At 29.0% G+C, this 17,483-nt stretch overlaps 3 long non-coding RNA genes across 4 annotated transcripts; all 3 read right to left on the bottom strand.

Moving 5' to 3' along the window:
- Positions 1-24: 24 nt before the first annotated feature.
- LOC148304587 (uncharacterized) lies at positions 25-5,065 on the bottom strand. The gene is made up of 4 exons (XR_015838324.1): positions 5,052-5,065; positions 2,208-2,291; positions 1,457-1,601; positions 25-805 (listed from the first exon to the last, which is right to left on the bottom strand). It is a non-coding gene; the product is annotated as an uncharacterized LOC148304587 (long non-coding RNA).
- A 1,402-nt stretch (positions 5,066-6,467) lies between these two features.
- On the bottom strand, positions 6,468-11,348 carry LOC148304586 (uncharacterized). 2 transcript variants are annotated; one of them, XR_015838323.1, is made up of 5 exons: positions 10,671-11,348; positions 8,639-8,722; positions 7,679-7,760; positions 7,399-7,546; positions 6,468-7,116 (listed from the first exon to the last, which is right to left on the bottom strand). It is a non-coding gene; the product is annotated as an uncharacterized LOC148304586 (long non-coding RNA). The 2 variants fall into 2 exon arrangements; XR_015838322.1 differs by lacking the exons at positions 8,639-8,722; positions 10,671-11,348 and adding an exon at positions 7,892-8,617 and having other exon boundaries at positions 6,470-7,116.
- A 1,756-nt stretch (positions 11,349-13,104) lies between these two features.
- On the bottom strand, positions 13,105-16,977 carry LOC148304585 (uncharacterized). The gene is made up of 4 exons (XR_015838329.1): positions 16,761-16,977; positions 15,940-16,023; positions 15,333-15,480; positions 13,105-13,627 (listed from the first exon to the last, which is right to left on the bottom strand). It is a non-coding gene; the product is annotated as an uncharacterized LOC148304585 (long non-coding RNA).
- Between the last annotated feature and the right edge of the window lie 506 nt (positions 16,978-17,483).

Raw genomic sequence — 17,483 nt, 5'->3', positions numbered from 1 at the left:
TTTTTATTTTTACATATAAACGATTTTAAAAAAATTAGCAATTCTGTGAATAGGTTTAATTAAATCAAATTGAGTACTCTTAAAAATAAAACGACCCTGTGCAAAATGAGTAGTCAACTGTAGAAAAGACTCACATTTATGGAACCCCAAAAACGACTTGGTATTCAGTCTTTGTCAGATATATTTTTTGTCAATTCTGGTCTCAAATTTAGCAGTCAAAAGTGAAATAATCTAGTTTGTCTTTGACTAATTAATTTAGGTGCAATTGGAATGAGGCAGACAAAGGCCAATTTGAATGTCTCGACCTAGCTCTGGGCAAGTATACAAATTCACCGTGCATTTCGTGAGGTAGCCGAGAAGTAATTTAAAATGGGCGAATAGGTAGTGTAGCTGAGAAATTGATCTCTTTCTAGATAAACGCCAATATGATTTATTTGAGTTTCAACCTCAAACTGACTAATTTAGTTTCTCCTAATCACTTGGAAATGAATAAAGGCAGAAGAAGAATTACATTGTCAAAATGAATGTCATATTTTAAAATTGACACATAAAAATATCTTACATATAATATCTTATATCTTATATCAGTGCTTAAGTAAATAAAATGACCAGTACAAGAACACCACTCTGTTTTATAGCAAGTTAGTTGTAAATTGTAACATGAACACGGTGAAAGAAATTAAGGGAGCAATCATAGAACTCAAAAACACAAAATCAATATTGACCATGTTTCCTCCTGTTATTTTAATTTTTTTCCGAATCGAAGTCTTCAAAAAAATCTTGAGGACTTTGTATTCTGTTTTGTCTGAAATAAAAACACAAGATGGAGTAAATAATATCCCAATCAATCAAATAAACATTCCCTATAATCCCTCTTTGATGTTTCATTGGTCGAATCGCAAGACCTGTAACTACCATGCTCCCATCTCTATGGGATATCGATTATAAATAATTATCTACCTTTTAACCTTTTTGACATCATACATCCTAAGTCCAAAACACATGTGATCTAATATCATGCGTTAGTTAAGGTATGTGAATAGTACTATAGTTGTGGTGAATAGAATTCGAGACATTTACCCTATCAAAACGAATCATATATAAACTCCGGGTAACACAAAGAGCAATGGAGAGAAGGATGCTAAACATATCCCTTAGGAATCGAAAAACGAATGTTTGTATAAGGGAAAATACCAAGGTAACAGATGTGACTCGCGGGAAAGAATCGTAGGACTAAAGTGGAACTCAGCAGGTCATGTGGCACGTATGTTTGAAGATAAATGGACGAAAACCTACAAAAGGACCCAGAAGCATGGGTAGGCCCCAGACAAGATGGTCCGATGACATTAGGAATGTGGCGGGCTGCACTGGAAGACGGGGGGGGGTCATATAAATTTATGTTTTTTTTACTGTAATACTTATACAATATTACCTAAGCTTTCCTAAGAAGACTTACCTAAGCTTTCGTCTTGAATTATTTTTATTAAAATCCTTTCAGTTCTTTTTATTTCTGATAATGCACATTCTATAGTGGCTGTTAATAAAATAATTTTGGAATATTCAAAGAAAATCCACAATACTGTTAGTACCGTACCAGGAATCTGAAAATGGTACATTATGTTACTATATATTATTTTTTGACATCTCATCAAAGATGAAGAAGAATATGGAAGTCTGGGCATTTACGGGGCTTACGACCGTCATAGGCTGGTTTAAGTGATCACTTTACACACGTGTAACATTCACCAATTCTACCCATTATTGACTTAAACCAGCCTATGACGGTCGTAAGCCCCGTAAATGCCCAGACTTCCATATTCTTCTTCATCTTTGATGAGATGTCAAAAAATAATATGAAAATAACTCCTGTAATTGGAGATAATCCAGATTTTGTGAACAAGTATTTGGACACACTCAAAATGTTGTAATGTATCACAGCAGTGAAATTATAATTTCTTAGATTGATGTGACCATTTATATTGTAATTGTTTTCTTTTAGTTATTAGTTCCAGAAATGGTGTCTGAAAGGTTAGCAAATAAAATCATTGACACACAACAACATTTTAACATAGAAAAAACTAATCAAAATACATTTTTGCTATCAAAAATGTATAAATATAGGTGAATTCGACTTAGTGTTGGTAAGCATAAGATGACAACCTTTGTGCGAGGGATCATTAAATAAAATAATTATAATTATTACTTACTTCTTTTGTAGATACATAATAATTTAACCAATATGTAATACTGGCTATCATATCCAAAAACGTCATTAGCGTGTATACTATAATCTGAATTTAGAAAAAAACATAAATTAAAATTTGATTATCTCACATTTATTGCAAAGTACTCTTTTTTTCCACCTCTACAGTATACTGTCTGCCTTCATAGTGAAGTGGTTAGCACATTTCGCTAACTCCTTTCAAGAACGTCAAAAATCAAAAATCTTCGATTTTTAGTTGTGCATGTTTTCGGAATGCCCAGAAAATGTACTACATCCCAGCAAAAGAGGCATATTTTTAACTTAATATTTACCCGCTACAGGGCCGAAAGTGTTGTTTTTGCATTTTGAAGAAAAGGTATTGTTTAATAATTTTTGAAATATACTAAATATTTTTCAAATGGAGAAAAACCCTTCAGGTTTTACCTAAAAAGATCTGTTGTACAGTAAAAAGTTCAATAATTGGCTTGATATTTATTTTTAATACATTGTATTATATTTTTAAACTTTAAAAACGTTCTCTTGAAAAATCAAGTTTTTTGATTTATGACGTTCTTGAAAGGAGTGAGCGATTTGTCTACCATGCTGGAGGTCCGTGGGTTTGATTCCCAGCCGTGTTGAAATAAATTTAAGTGTTTTTCACTCCAATATTTATTTAATATTACTCTGGACCTGAAGCGCAGTAATTTGCGATCAGTAAATCACAGTGTTGATTTGTAAAATAGCCGTCATATAAATAAAAATGGAAAGCAGTATTAAGACAGAAAGATTTGAATTTTCTTACCTCTAAATCGTAAGTTTTGTTAACATATTCAAAATTAGATAAAATCGTATGAAAGGCTTCTATCAAAGAATAAAGATATTCAGTCTTTCTTTCCAAATAATTTTTTTTCTTATTTGAACGAGAACATAATTTTTTTGCAATCATTTCCATGAATGGATTTAAGTAAAAGCGCTTATCCTCATTCAAATTAAACATGTCACATAGAGTGCTATTAAGGAATGATAATTGACAAAATATAATTAGTATTATAGTAGATAGTTCCTGGAACATCATTGTGATTTTTATTTGCAATAAACATATCCATATGTAACCATCGACCATGTCAAATATCATTTCAATTGCTAAAGTTGAAAGGAAAAATATTATGGCAAAAGTAACATTAATTGAAATAATTTGATTAATTTTACAATAACTTCGATTGCCTCTGAAAATAGTTTATATTTTATCTACATTTTCAATGTTTTTTACAATCGCTGGAGTTTTTCCAATAACAATTTGCATCCACTGATATATACAGTACAATGTTTGAATTGTCATAATACACAAAAAAATATTAATTACAATGTCTCTTTTTGTTTCGAGTGCTATTATTAATGTTGTAATATAAATAATAATTGACACTATACAGAAAAGTATGTAGTAAATTCTTGTTTTATTTCCCAATAATTTGATGATATTTCCACGTTTCTCATAATTTGCAAATCCAAATGCTAAATTTAAGAATTTAGGACTTTGTGTATCAATGTGTAAAATAGAATCGTTTTTTATTACAATAAAAGATCTGGCGGAATTTCTCATTGTGATTAAGGAATAAAGTATTTTTGTTTGTTATTTTATTGTATTTATTAATTATTATTATTAATACTTTATTACTGAATTCGTAATATATATAATTTTTTTCGTTTAGTAATTTAATGGTAAATTTGATGATTTAAATTTCAATTCCTCTTATATTTTGAGAAAATAATCTACAATCTATTATAACTATAACTATATATTTTTTTAATCAGTTAGTGGTAAATCTCAGATTTTATTAGTCGTTCAATTTTTTTATTTAAAATCGTATCCCATCAAACGTTTTTGTCGGCCTACTGAATGCGGAAAGCAATAGGAACAGGGAATGGAGTAAATTTTTTAATTTGTTTGGTTATGTAAGTTGCCTTAACACGGTACATGTGTCACTGGTTAAAAATAAGTCCAGCTTAAAAAATGGAGTGAGAATAAAGTAAAATATTTATTGGAAGAAAATTTAATTACAGAAAAATAAATAATCAACAAGAAATTAGTAATTTACTTTCTTTAACCCATCACTGCCCAACACCAAAAATCAGTTGATATAATTTTCATCGGAAATTGACTACTTGTAAATGTGTTATGTATTATTGTAGTACTAACCCTTTCTCAGAAGGAACTTGTTCATACCCTTAGACAAACTTATCTGTAGAACATTAATGGTTATAAAACTAACATAACTAATGTTTGTTATAAAATTCGCCATTGTTTGTTATGTTAATTATACTATAGATTTTTCAAAATCATTCTCCTCAATTTAAGATATACAATGTTCTGGCATAAACGATTCCATATCATATTGGAATGTAAAAAAATTGAAAATAGATTTTACTCGAACTCTCAATTTACTGAGATGGATGATAAATTCCAGGTTAATCCAGGAATACTTGTTTCATCATCATAAAAACGTTAAATATTTAGTTTTCTCCGCTTTTCTTTTATTTGACCAGTGACCGCGTTTCGTCATTACCGAAAATATCAGACCAGTGGTGATGGTGATGATGTCGGTAATGATGAAACCCAGTCACTGGTCAAATAAAATAATAGTTGAAAAACTATATAGTTGTTGTTTTATTATATAAAATGTAGTTCCACCAAGAAATACGAATATTAGAAATACAATAGTACGAAACATAAATCTAATTGTTTGTTTAGTCTATGGTATATGATTTTTTTCATTAAAATTTTAAACAATTGCAATATGAAATTTATATATTGTAGAAATGTTGATGTACCAGATATTTTAACATTTACACACACACACATTTTCATGAATATGTTATGTTGAAATGGTATAGAAAAATATGCAACAAAGACAGTATTAGATAAAATAATAGATCAATATCCAATAATATGATTACTCACCTTTAAAAGGTTAAAAAAGCTTTTTTCAAATTGAATAAATTTATTTGATTAGTGAATTGTTGGATTGAAATGTGTTTATAGTACAACAGATGTTTTTTTGGCTTCACATTATTTTTTCTATACAAAATGTAACACTTAACCTAATTGTGGACAAAAACTATAAAGAATCATGTATTTAAAAAAATTTAAACTAAACATGAACTGAAATCCTCAAGGGACTTGTACAAATTAGCAGTGTACAACTTATGTACTTATATGCAACCCCGAGTGCCCTAGCTATTCTCCTTTTCCTACTTGCTTATTCTTCTTTATTTCCTCACACACATAGCAGGCTATTTCCATGACCCTGAGCTCCTTCACTTACGTCATCTTTGGCTTGCAATTGGATGCAAATTTATTTGCAGTCGGATTTCATACTGCCAACTGTGTTTCCTCACACGTAACTCCTTGAAGAAATGACCCCTTACCGCCTTGCTTCACTACTGTTAAACCTGTTTGTCACTCTGGAGATCATTTATAACATTTTTCCACATATGCACATACCTATTATGACCTGTGACATGTTTTTTAAATCACACTTTTTATCGCAATGGCAGCGCCATCTGTTGATAGTTACAGCAACACACTCAATACTATACATTATTCATGGGGACAGCGTATTTCTGGTCACTGCTATTATTTATTTAGCATTTTCAATGTTTTCAATTGCATTATTGTTTCATAGATTTGTAATATTTTCATTATACATACTAGAAATCTGAAATTTTTGTTCTTTTACTTTTCTGTTTAACCAGACTGAGCCACAGCAACACGTGGCCGGGTATAGCTTGTTAAAAATAAAAATCAAGTTACTTAACAACAGTCATAAGTATCTACAAATTCCTGCGAACTGAGCTTGCTGCCGCGTTCAGCTGCGTAGCTGTCACTAGTAGCGATCGAACTGGATTCTGGAACTGGTCTGAACAATAATCCAGCCGAACCTAACTGCTTCAAGCTGTGTTTGTGTTTTTAAGATGACACCTATTTTTTTTATAAAGGTGTCTGAACTTAATATAAAACATGTATCATTTTTCCCTTTTTTATGAAAGAGGAAGGAAGTCTGAGCATTCCAGGGCTTACGACCTGGCATTTGGTTGGCTAAAGCGAGCTCAGACTTTCATCTTCCTAAAAAAAAGATTGATACATGTTTCAAATTAAGTTGAGCCACCTTTGAAATTGATATCTCATCTGTAGGGTGAATAATCCAGTATACAATATTAATATTGAAATGTATGTATTTACATGAACAATTGATATTTCATAAATAAAATTTATCCCTCTTTAGTGTTATTATCAACCATTTATTGTGCATAAAATTTTATTATTGAATTTAAAAAACAACATTTTAAAACATGATATATCATCTCAACAATCAATAACTAAATAGTGTCCGAATTTTGTTTCCCGATAATAATTTTGTTTTATTGAAATTTCATAAATAAAATTTATCCCTATTTAGTGTTATTATCAACCATTTATTGTGCAAAAAATCGTATTTTTGAATTTAAAAACAGCATTTTAAAACATGATATATCATTTCAACAATCAATAACTAAATAGTGTCCCAATTTTGTTTCCTGATAATAATTTTGTTTTATTGAAATTTCACAATTAAAATTTATCCCTATTTAGTGTTATTATCAACCATTTATTGTGCAAAAAATATTAGTGAATTTTTAAAAACAACATTTTAAAACATGATATATCATCTCAACAATCTCTAACTAAATAGTATCCCAATTTAGTTTCCTGTCTGTTGTAAATTGTAACATAAACACAGTGAAGGAAATTAATGAAGCAATCATAGAACTCACAAATACAAAATCAATATCGACCATATTGCCTGCTGTCATTTTGATTTCTTTCTGGAGTGAAAACTTGAGAAAATTCTTGAGGATTTTGTATTCCTCTTTAGCTGAAAAAGCACAAAAAATTTGAGAAAAACAGGTATATATTTATGTAATATATTTAAGTAATATATTTAAGTAATATATTTAAGTCAATAATATTTAAGTTAAAATAGGTGTATGAGTATATGATGTATGAATAATAATGAGATATATCTTTCTCTTTTTTTTATTAATAATTTTAATGTCTCCCATTAACCAGATTACCCTTATATGGCAAAAATAAGGGTTTCATCGCATGTTGTTTGTTTGCCCAAAAATAAATAAAATATTGTAAAATAAGCCATTACCCAAGTTTTCATTTTGAATAATTTTTATTAGTATCCTTTTAGTCTTTTTTGCTTCAGATAGTATACACTCTACAGTGGAGGCTAATAAAATAATTTGAGAAAACTCATAACAAATCCATATCATTGTTATGACAGCACCTGGATGGATCTGAAAATGAGTTTTACATACATAAAAATATTTTGTTTGGAACACCAAAAAAATTATAAAAAAGAATATATGGTATCGATAAAATATAAGTAGAATAATGTGAAATAGTATAAAAAGTGGTCACTTAATTACACTTTACAGTGGAGGTTAATAAAATAATTTGAGAAAACTCATAACAAATCCATATCATTGTTATGACAGCACCTGGATGGATCTGAAAATGAGTTTTACATACATAACAATATTTTGTTTGGAACACCAAAAAATTATAAAAAAGAATATATGGTATCGATAAAATATAAGTAGAATAATGTGAAATAGTATAAAAAGTGGTCACTTAATTACACTTTACAGTGGAGGTTAATAAAATAATTTGAGAAAACTCATAACAAATCCATATCATTGTCATGACAGCACCTGGATGGATCTGAAAATGAGTTTTACATACATAACAATATTTTGGTTGGAACAACAAAAAAATTATAAAAAAAGAATATATGGTATCGATAAAATATAAGTGGAATAATGTGAAATAGTATAAAAAGTGGTCACTTAAATCAACCAATGGCATCTTGTCAACCCTGTAATTACCTAGACTTGACAAAAAACTTTCTTGTCACTATTGAGATATCTAAAATAACAAAATATTATGCTTAACTTCTTGTTTTATTTTTCTCCAGTATATGATTCTATCTTTGATGGAAGGTCAATCCATTTCCAAAAGAAATTACTTGTGTGAACAACCAATCAAAGTGAAATTATAGGCCTTTTTCCTTCTTGGTCATATCGCTAATGACTGAGGATCGCAAACTTGCAGAAACAACAAATTTGTTAGCTCTTTATCCTTTGCTATCCTGAGAAAATGGAAAGCAGAGGATGGCCAGGTTTCAGGTATCACCAGTTCCTTGTTATTCGTCCTCAATTCCTTTTCCCTCCCAGTTTTTTCACGATCATGGGCCTCTCCAGATTGAAGTCTTCAGTGTAACAAATGACATTAAATATTAGAGAATCTACTAAAGGTAAAGGCTCTTAACCGTCTATGGGATTTGTAACCTCTCACCTCAAATAAGAACTTTGAAATAAATTACTTACTCCATTTTCATTATTGTAATAATATGCAGAATATGGAATGCAGGCAATCACATCCAAGAAAGCTGAGAGTGCGTATGCTATAATCTGAAGAGAGAAAAAACGTGTACTGTCAAATAATGATCAATTTGTTACCTGGGTAAAGTTAGGCAACAATTATGCCTTTCATCTATTGTTTAGATAAAAATATTTTCAATGTTGGGAGTAAGAAAAACATTAAAGTTATGTTTAACAGGAAAACTTTTGTTGCTTATCAAAAATATAAACAGTATTATAAATTCATTAATATTTTTAAAGCATTCAAATTTTTATTAACTGATGGTGGATTTGCTGGTGTCTTTTAGGTATATCTAAATTTTAATTGATATCTTAACATAGATGAAAAAGTCAATTAAGATGGGAATATGCATTCATAAAGGTCTCTGCCATATTAAAAATATGTCAACCATATCAGCATCTGCTGTCTATGAAGTTTATTCTGCAAAGAACATTATTTGTTGTTACTTGCGATATATATGTATATTTCTGAAATTTGCGTGAATTGCATCCTCGATTATTGTTAACTATGAGCATGATTGACAATGATGTATGGTTATAATAAAGGATGGTCCCAAACAACATTTTTAGTTGCAATGGTGACTGATATAGTTACTGAACACATTTTCAGTGCTTTGCAACCATATCAGTCGTCACCACGACCAGAAACGTTTATGGGGTGAATTTTACAAAATACGTAAAGTGATATCTTAAACTAGTCAACGAAAGGTTGCAAGTCTTGTGAATACCCAGACTTAGTATGTATATGTTGAGATATCAATAATAATTGTTGCTAATTTTAATGTGTATTTTGTTGGGTTAGCTTACCTCTAAATCATAATTTTTGTTAACATTCTCAAAATTTGATAAAATGATTTGATATGCTTTTATTAATGAATAAAGATATTTTGAATTTCTTTCCAAATACACTGTTTTCTTATTTGAAAGGGGACATACTGTTTTAGTAATTACATCCATAAATGGATTAATATAAAAATGGTTATCCTCATTCATGTCAAACATGACATGAAGAGCAGCATTAAGAAATGATAATTGAGAAAACATTATCAGTATTATACTAGAAAGCTGTTGTATAACAATTGTAAATTTAATTTGGAATAAAAATGACCACATGCTCAGATCGAATGATTCAAATACTATGATCTGAGCTATTATTATTATTATACCAAATAATATTGATTTTGCTGTATTAAACATGATCATTTTATTGATTCTTTTATAATTTCCATTACTTCTGAAAGTTGTTTCAACTTTATCCATCTTTTTAATGATTTTTATAATCGCTGAACTTTTTCCAAAGATGATTTGACTCCACCGAAATATACAGTACGATAATTGAATAGACATATTGCATACAAAAACTGAAAGTACAATGTTCTTCATGTTGAATTTTATTGTTATTTGTAAGACATAAACAAGTATTGATACTATACTTAATAATATATAATGTGTTTTTGTTCTAATTCCAACTAGTTTTAGAATATTTTCATGTTTCTCAAAATTAGTCATTCCTATAATGAAGCTTGCAAATTTATTGCCTTGAATATCGATATTAGAAATAGAATAATTTTTAATTTCTATAAAAGCTTCAGCGGACTCTTTCATTTTAGTTTTTTAGAATACTATTTTATTTTTATGAACAACATGCAAAAGTAAAGAAGTATTAATGTTTTAAAATTGATTGAACAAAAACAAAAATATTTGAAGATGTTTTAGTACTTAATAATTATTATGAAATGCGTATATTTGTTTTACTTTAAAAGGTTTTTTACATGATTGGGGTTTTTGATTAATTAGAGGGACTAATTAATCAAAATCGATTTAAATATTACTTGTTATTATTATCATTATGTTGACTTAAACATTTCAGTATCTATTATCTTGATTGACTTTAAGTTTTTTTTTTAAATTTAGTAATTCATGATAGACACACAACTTTTATTATATTAAAATTAGAAAATACTTTGTATTGTCTTACCTCTAAATTATATATTTCGTTGACTTTCTCGAAATTAGTTAAAATTGTCTCATACGCTTTTACCAATAAATAGAGATATTTAGAATTTCTTTCCAAAAGCATTTTTCCTTGGTTCGATAGTGGACACATTTTACTCTCAAATTTTTCAATAAATGGATTTAAATAACAGCACTTGCTTACGTTAGAATAAAATATGTTACAAAGCCTCATGTTGAGAAATGATAATTGAGAAAACATTATTAATATAACACCAGAAAGCTGCTGCAAAACAATCGTGAATTTAATTTGTAGTAAGAATGCCCACATATAAAGTTCACACATATTGAATATTAATTCAAATATGAATATTGCAAGAAAAAATATAACTGACTTTAATACATTAATTGAAATCATTTTATTTATTCTACTATAACTTCCATTGCCTCTGAAAGTTGTTTCTACCTTATCCATCTTTTGAATGATTTTTAAAATCATTGGACTTTTTCCAGTGATGATTTTAATCCACCGATACGTACAATATGATGACTGGATGAACAAATTGTATATACAAACAATAGTAACAATGTCCCTGTTTATTCCCAATTTATCATATATTATTGTGGTATATACAATAATTGATACTATAGAGAGTATTGTATAATATATTTTCGTGTTAGTCCTGACCGATTTAAGAACATTTTCACATTTTTCATAGTCACTTATTCCCAAAACGAAGCTTAAGAATTTTGGGCCTCGAATATCAATATTTAAAATAGAATTATTTTCAATTGTAATAGACATTGTTAATATTTTTATGGTACAATAATAACAGCCACCAGTCAACACCGCTCTTTGCTGTCATGATGTGAAAATTAAAAAAAACAAAACAAAAACATGCTACATCTTCGAAGAAATATTTGATTACATTGAGTAAATAATGATAATAAATGTGTTTATTTATTTTAACATAAAAGACTATTACGATAATTAATTTAATTGATTGGTGGGTCATTATTACACTAATTTAGCAGACTTGGGTATTATTATTTCTTATTTGCCCTATTCCACATTTAAAGGTACTAACCTATATAAACTACAGCATCAGAATAATTTTAATCTTAAATTATGCAAGGGAGTCAGGACACATATGTGCATGTGATGTATGAAACTGCTAAAAGATCTTTTTGTAATGCAGTAAAGCTTTTAAGATTATGAAATATAGTAAAATACTATTATATTACATGGTACGAATAAAGGATTAAAAAATCGCGTTGATATTTGATGTTGTATTGAGAAGTCCATATAATTTTAGGTCGATCTTCACCCCCTGATCTTACCCTTATCCAGTTGAAGTTATCATTTGCTAGAAAATTACCGTCATTTTTTGTGCCATGTGATCGGTTTAAAAGTACGTATCAACGAAATTTCAAACAAAAATATGTAGAAATTAAGAACCACTCCACACTTCGCTCACTCCTTTCAAGAACGTCATAAATCAAAAAACATGATTTTTCAGGAGAGCGTTTTTAAAGTTTGAAAATATAATGCAATGTTTTAAAAATTAATATCAAGCCACTTATTAAACTTTTTACTGTGCAACAGATCCTATGAGGTAAAACCTGAAGGTTTATTCTCCATTTGAAAAATATTTAGTTTATTTAAAAAAATAATTAAACAATACCTTTTCTTCAAAATGCAAAAACAACACTTTCTGCCCTGTAGTGGGTAAATATTAAGTTAAAAATATGCCACTTTTGCTGTGTTATAGTACACTTTTTGGGCATTCCGAAAACATAAACAACTGAAAATTGACGATTTTTGATTTATGACGTTCTTGAAAGGAGTGAGCGACTTGCACTTTCTCTATGCTTTTGTTCGTCCAAGACAAAGTTGGTTTTGTTATTAGTGCAAACTTTTTGGAATCCTAATTAAGGTTTTACTCGCAATAATAGAATTTATTATGCGTCCGGCTGTTCTGAGAGCAGGTCGCCACTTTATGCCCGATTTAAGATCATGAATAGGAATATATACTGAAAAAATATTTTTTTTAGTATTTTTTTATTATTAACCTTTCAATAAGTTTTTTCTTTTCAAAACAATATATTTTTATTTTGAAGAAAAACTTTTGTTTTCAATACAAGAACAGTGTATTTAGAAGAAAAAAATTATTATGTTAAATGTTACCAGACAAACCTAACCTAACCTTACCTAACCTAACTATTACACCACAGAGGGGAACTCAAACACAAGTGACACAATTTTTTTTGCTGTTTTTTTTTGTTTTGAAGAATAGACCTTTTTGTCTATTTAAAATACAAGAATGAAAATGTGCCAACTATTTATGGTATTTTATCTCTAAATTCAAATGAAATATTTTATTCATAATTTTATTTTATTACATATTCCATATTTTTTATTACATATATCAAATGCCAGGTAACATAATTGTGAAAGAATTTTTTTAAAGAACAATGTGCAAGTGGAGATCGAACAAGAAAAAAATCTCCTTAAACAACAAAGGTTTCAACGTATTTACTTCTTCTTCTTCTTTTTTTAAGACTATGTCTTGTTATTCTCCGGTCCGCTCCTGGGAGGTGGAAGACCAGCTATCTCTCCATCGTTTAGATGGTCTTCCTGGGGGTCTGATCCCGCTTATGCTACTGTCTGCTGCTATCATCACCACTTGAACCGAACTCGCTCTTCCCTATACTTACTTTTCTTTCCCACTTACGTATTTACTTTTTTTTTTAATTTACTGATCAAATAATTATTTACTACTATTTTTATGAAATCAATGATAATATTGAATCTTAATTATATTGTGAATTGTATCGTAAACACTGTATAAGAAATTAATGAAGCAATCAAAGAACTAAGAAACACATAATCAATGTTGACCATATTCGCTGCTGTCATTTTGATTTCTTTCTGAAGGGAAAATTTCAAAAATATCCTGATGGTTTTATTTGTCAATTCATCTGGAAATAGAAAAATAAAAAATAGTGATCATCAGAGTTAACTGTAATTTGTCCTTTAAATTACATAGGTTCACTTGGCGCAAGTACTTAGGCCAGCCCAAGTACTTATTTACAAAAGAGGTAAAAATAATATGTTCGCATTATACAATTTTACAGAGTGAGACCATCTCATTTTTCTTACAAATTTTCGTTTTTTAATGGGCATAAAATCACTTGCCTCATCTTTCTTTCAAATTCCTTTTTCATTGACCTCTATCTGCACCCAGATGGTCCATAGGGCACCGCACTGGATAGATGGGGTGTAAGCTTGATTAACATTAGTTTTATGAAGGTAAGATGGTCAGTCCTGTGCAATGCTTTGTCGGTTCTATTAACTCTTTGATTGGCATAACCGTGTTAATGCGTCTTACATTTCCGTGCTTGTGATGCCGTTTTTATAAAATTTCCAAGTTCATTGTTTATAAGTTTGACTTTTCTACTCATATTTCAAGTAAAGTGTTTTTGATAGCGTCAATATTGAAAAGACATCTTTTGAAATGATTATGACATACTATGACTAAATGACAGGAAAACAAAGTATGTATTGCTTGAACAAGGAAAGTGTAAGACCTAACCAATCTGCATTTATACTGCAATATTTTCTTTCTTAGACCCTATCTGCATCTAAATGGTGCATAAGGCACTATATTTAAAAATTGATGAGGTGTTTTGATAAATTTTTATCATTCTATGCTCTAGTTTGTATCTACGAGGGGAAAATATTAATGGAATATGGATAACATAAGTGAAGGAGTTCAGGATGAAGGACATTACTGCTATATGAGAAAGGAATAAGAAAAAGAGGGTAGTAGTAATCGCTAGAGCACTGGAGGTTGCATACCTGTAGTTGTACTAGCAGGAGTAATATGAACGCCGTTAAAGTTCACGAGTCCCTTAAGGTAGAATATGATACTTTAATCTGTGCAGCAAAATATTTTGGGATAATCATGAAAAAACAATTCTAATTGAAAAAATCACAACATAACAGGCACAGCCTTATGCCAATTCAAAATGTACAAATTTACAATAAAAATCGAACAAAAATAAGCCTGTAATAAATACATATATCGTTGATAAGTTACTTAGATGGGTGCTGAACCAGAAATATTTTGGGTATCGAATGATTATAGAGCCCAATAAACAACTCTCATGACTATCTTAACTACACTAGCTAACAATTTACAACTTTTATTTTGTAACTGGCATGAAAATACCTGATCATTATGCACTTTGCATAGCTGAATTCAAAAACGAAAGCAAAAAAAATGTAGCACGTCAGATTTTTTACTTGTGGATATTTTTAATTCTGATATTGACTAAAGTTTATCTTATTATTTATGTATAAATATATGTAAAAATATAATGCCATCGGATTTAATATTAATGAGTTAATATATTTCCACTGTTACTCCATATTTATCAATACTTTTTTTTAATCCCTTAGACGTTAGACTAAAGCATGCCTAGATTCCAACCACTATTATGGTTTCAATGTATGGGGTCCATACAAACAATAATATGACTGTAACATCAAAACTTGGCGTGATACAAGCTTGTCGCCCTTGACTTTGAATAAAAACGATTAACTTAGTCCAAACCAGTCATCAAAAATTCAGTTACAAAATCATTGTTAGCCAGTGTTATTATTTACTGTGTTAATACTAACCTACGTTTTCATATTGAGTTATTTTGATTAGAATCCGTTGAGTTTTTTTTGCTTCTGAAATTATGCACTCAATTGAGGTGGTTAATAAAAGTATTTGAAAAAGCTCATAAGAAATCCATATTACTGAAAGTGTAACTCTTGCATCCAACTGAAAAAAAAAAAAATTTTCATCACTGTTGGGTTATAATGCCAAAGACTTGGATGTATTATATAGTTATTGTAATGTTAAAATTAACTCTATTCGATTGTGTCAAACAGGATAAAGTCTTGGTTCGAGTCTGGCTATACCAAACAGCATAATGTCTTGCTCTCAGTCTGCCTATGCCAAACAGTATATTGTCTTGCTTCGAGTCTGCAAATGTCAAACAGCGTAGGCTTTCTTGCTCTGAGTTTGCCAATGCCAAAAAAGATTGATAATTTTGCCTCTCTTTTACAATTTTTAGTTCCCTAAAATGTGTACAATGTACAATGCATGTAGTCATTGTACAATGTACAATGACTACATGCAAAACAAAAACATAAAACAAAACATCCTCATTCCATATTAATAAATTACATTTTTACTAACCAAACCTAACTGAATTATAAAACTATATAATGTACTTACTTCTTTATTGATTTTGTAAAAATTTACAGAAAATGTGATGCAGGCTACAACATCCAAGAAAACTGACAGTATATAGGCTATAATCTGGAAAAAAAAATTAAGAATAAGATATGTGTCCTGAATACAGAATATCTACATAATAATAACTGTAAATAAGGATATTTTATATGGGAGGGAATTAAACTTTAATCATTAAGTGTATTTTCTTTTTTAAATTTGTATGAATAATGGTTCAATGGCTATTTATTTAAGTTAAGAACTTTTTGCTTATGCATGAATAATAATAACCAAATTGATTTGTTTGCGAGTTAGGATAGTTCTGCATTCAGATAGCAATATTATTGATAGAGGAAATGATTATAATCATTTGAAATAAGATATCCCAGAAATATCTCATACTGTTTTCATAATTTATTTCATTAATAAATTGTTGTATTTGAAATGTTGAGCATTTATAACTAATAGTTATTTATTTGCATATAAATGTGTAAAAAAACAAAGCATTATGCATAAAATATATAACTGTTTATGGAAAACTCCTAGCCAAAGTTACTTAAATAAATTAGTTATACTTATTGATAGAATTCTATTGTTTGTAATGATAAATTTACCATTGCAGATTATTAAATTTATTTTAATCCTTCTCTATACATAATGATACATGTGACACTACATTAAATTGATGCATTGTTAACCTGATAGTTAATATGATATCACTAATGTGCTTAGGTACCAGTTCAGGGTAATATTGAATAATCCCCCCCCTAGTAACGGAACTTCATGTAGATAATGGAAAAGAGGATTATGAAATTGTTACTAACCTCCAAATAATACATTTTGTTGACTTTTTCCAAGTTAGATAGAATTGTGTCATAGGCTTCAATTAACGAATAAATATAGCTGGATTTTTTTTGCAAACAATTTTTTTGTTGATCCGAATGGGAATACATTTTCTTTGTAAAGCTTTCCACAAATGGATTTGAATTAAAACTCTTGTACTCATTCAAACACAACATGTCACAGAGAGTGTAGTTAAGGAAAGATAACTGAGAAAAAAGTATCAATATTATAGCAGCAAGTTGTTCTATTACTATTGTAAATTTCACTTGCCATACAAATGTCAATATGTATATATCAAATATATCATATATTATTTGTACTATCAATACACAAAATAAAAATATTATAGACTTAACAACATTAATCATAATCATTTTATTGAGTTGGCAATAACTTCCACTTCCACCAAAGATTGATTCTACTTTATCCATCTTTTGAATGATTTTTATAATCATAGGTCTTTTTTCAACTATAGTTATTATCCACCGAAATATACAGTATGATGATTGAAGCAACAAATTGAATGAAAATAAAATCATTACAATGTTGAATTCCTTAATACATATTGTAGGTACGATACATGAAACAATTGACAGTATAATCAATGTAAAGTAATATATTTTAGTTTTAATTCCCACTGAGTTTAAACCATTTCCATATTTCTCATAATTATTCATTCCCAATACGCGACTTATTATTTTAGG

The sequence above is a fragment of the Brachycentrus maculatus genome, unplaced genomic scaffold (genome assembly GCF_059751285.1).
Source record: "Brachycentrus maculatus isolate JH-2025_06_01 unplaced genomic scaffold, ASM5975128v1 h1tg000311l, whole genome shotgun sequence".
Lineage (NCBI taxonomy): Eukaryota > Metazoa > Arthropoda > Insecta > Trichoptera > Brachycentridae > Brachycentrus > Brachycentrus maculatus.
The sequence above is the reverse complement of the archived record's forward strand: the minus strand, read 5'-3'. Positions and strand labels throughout refer to the sequence as shown.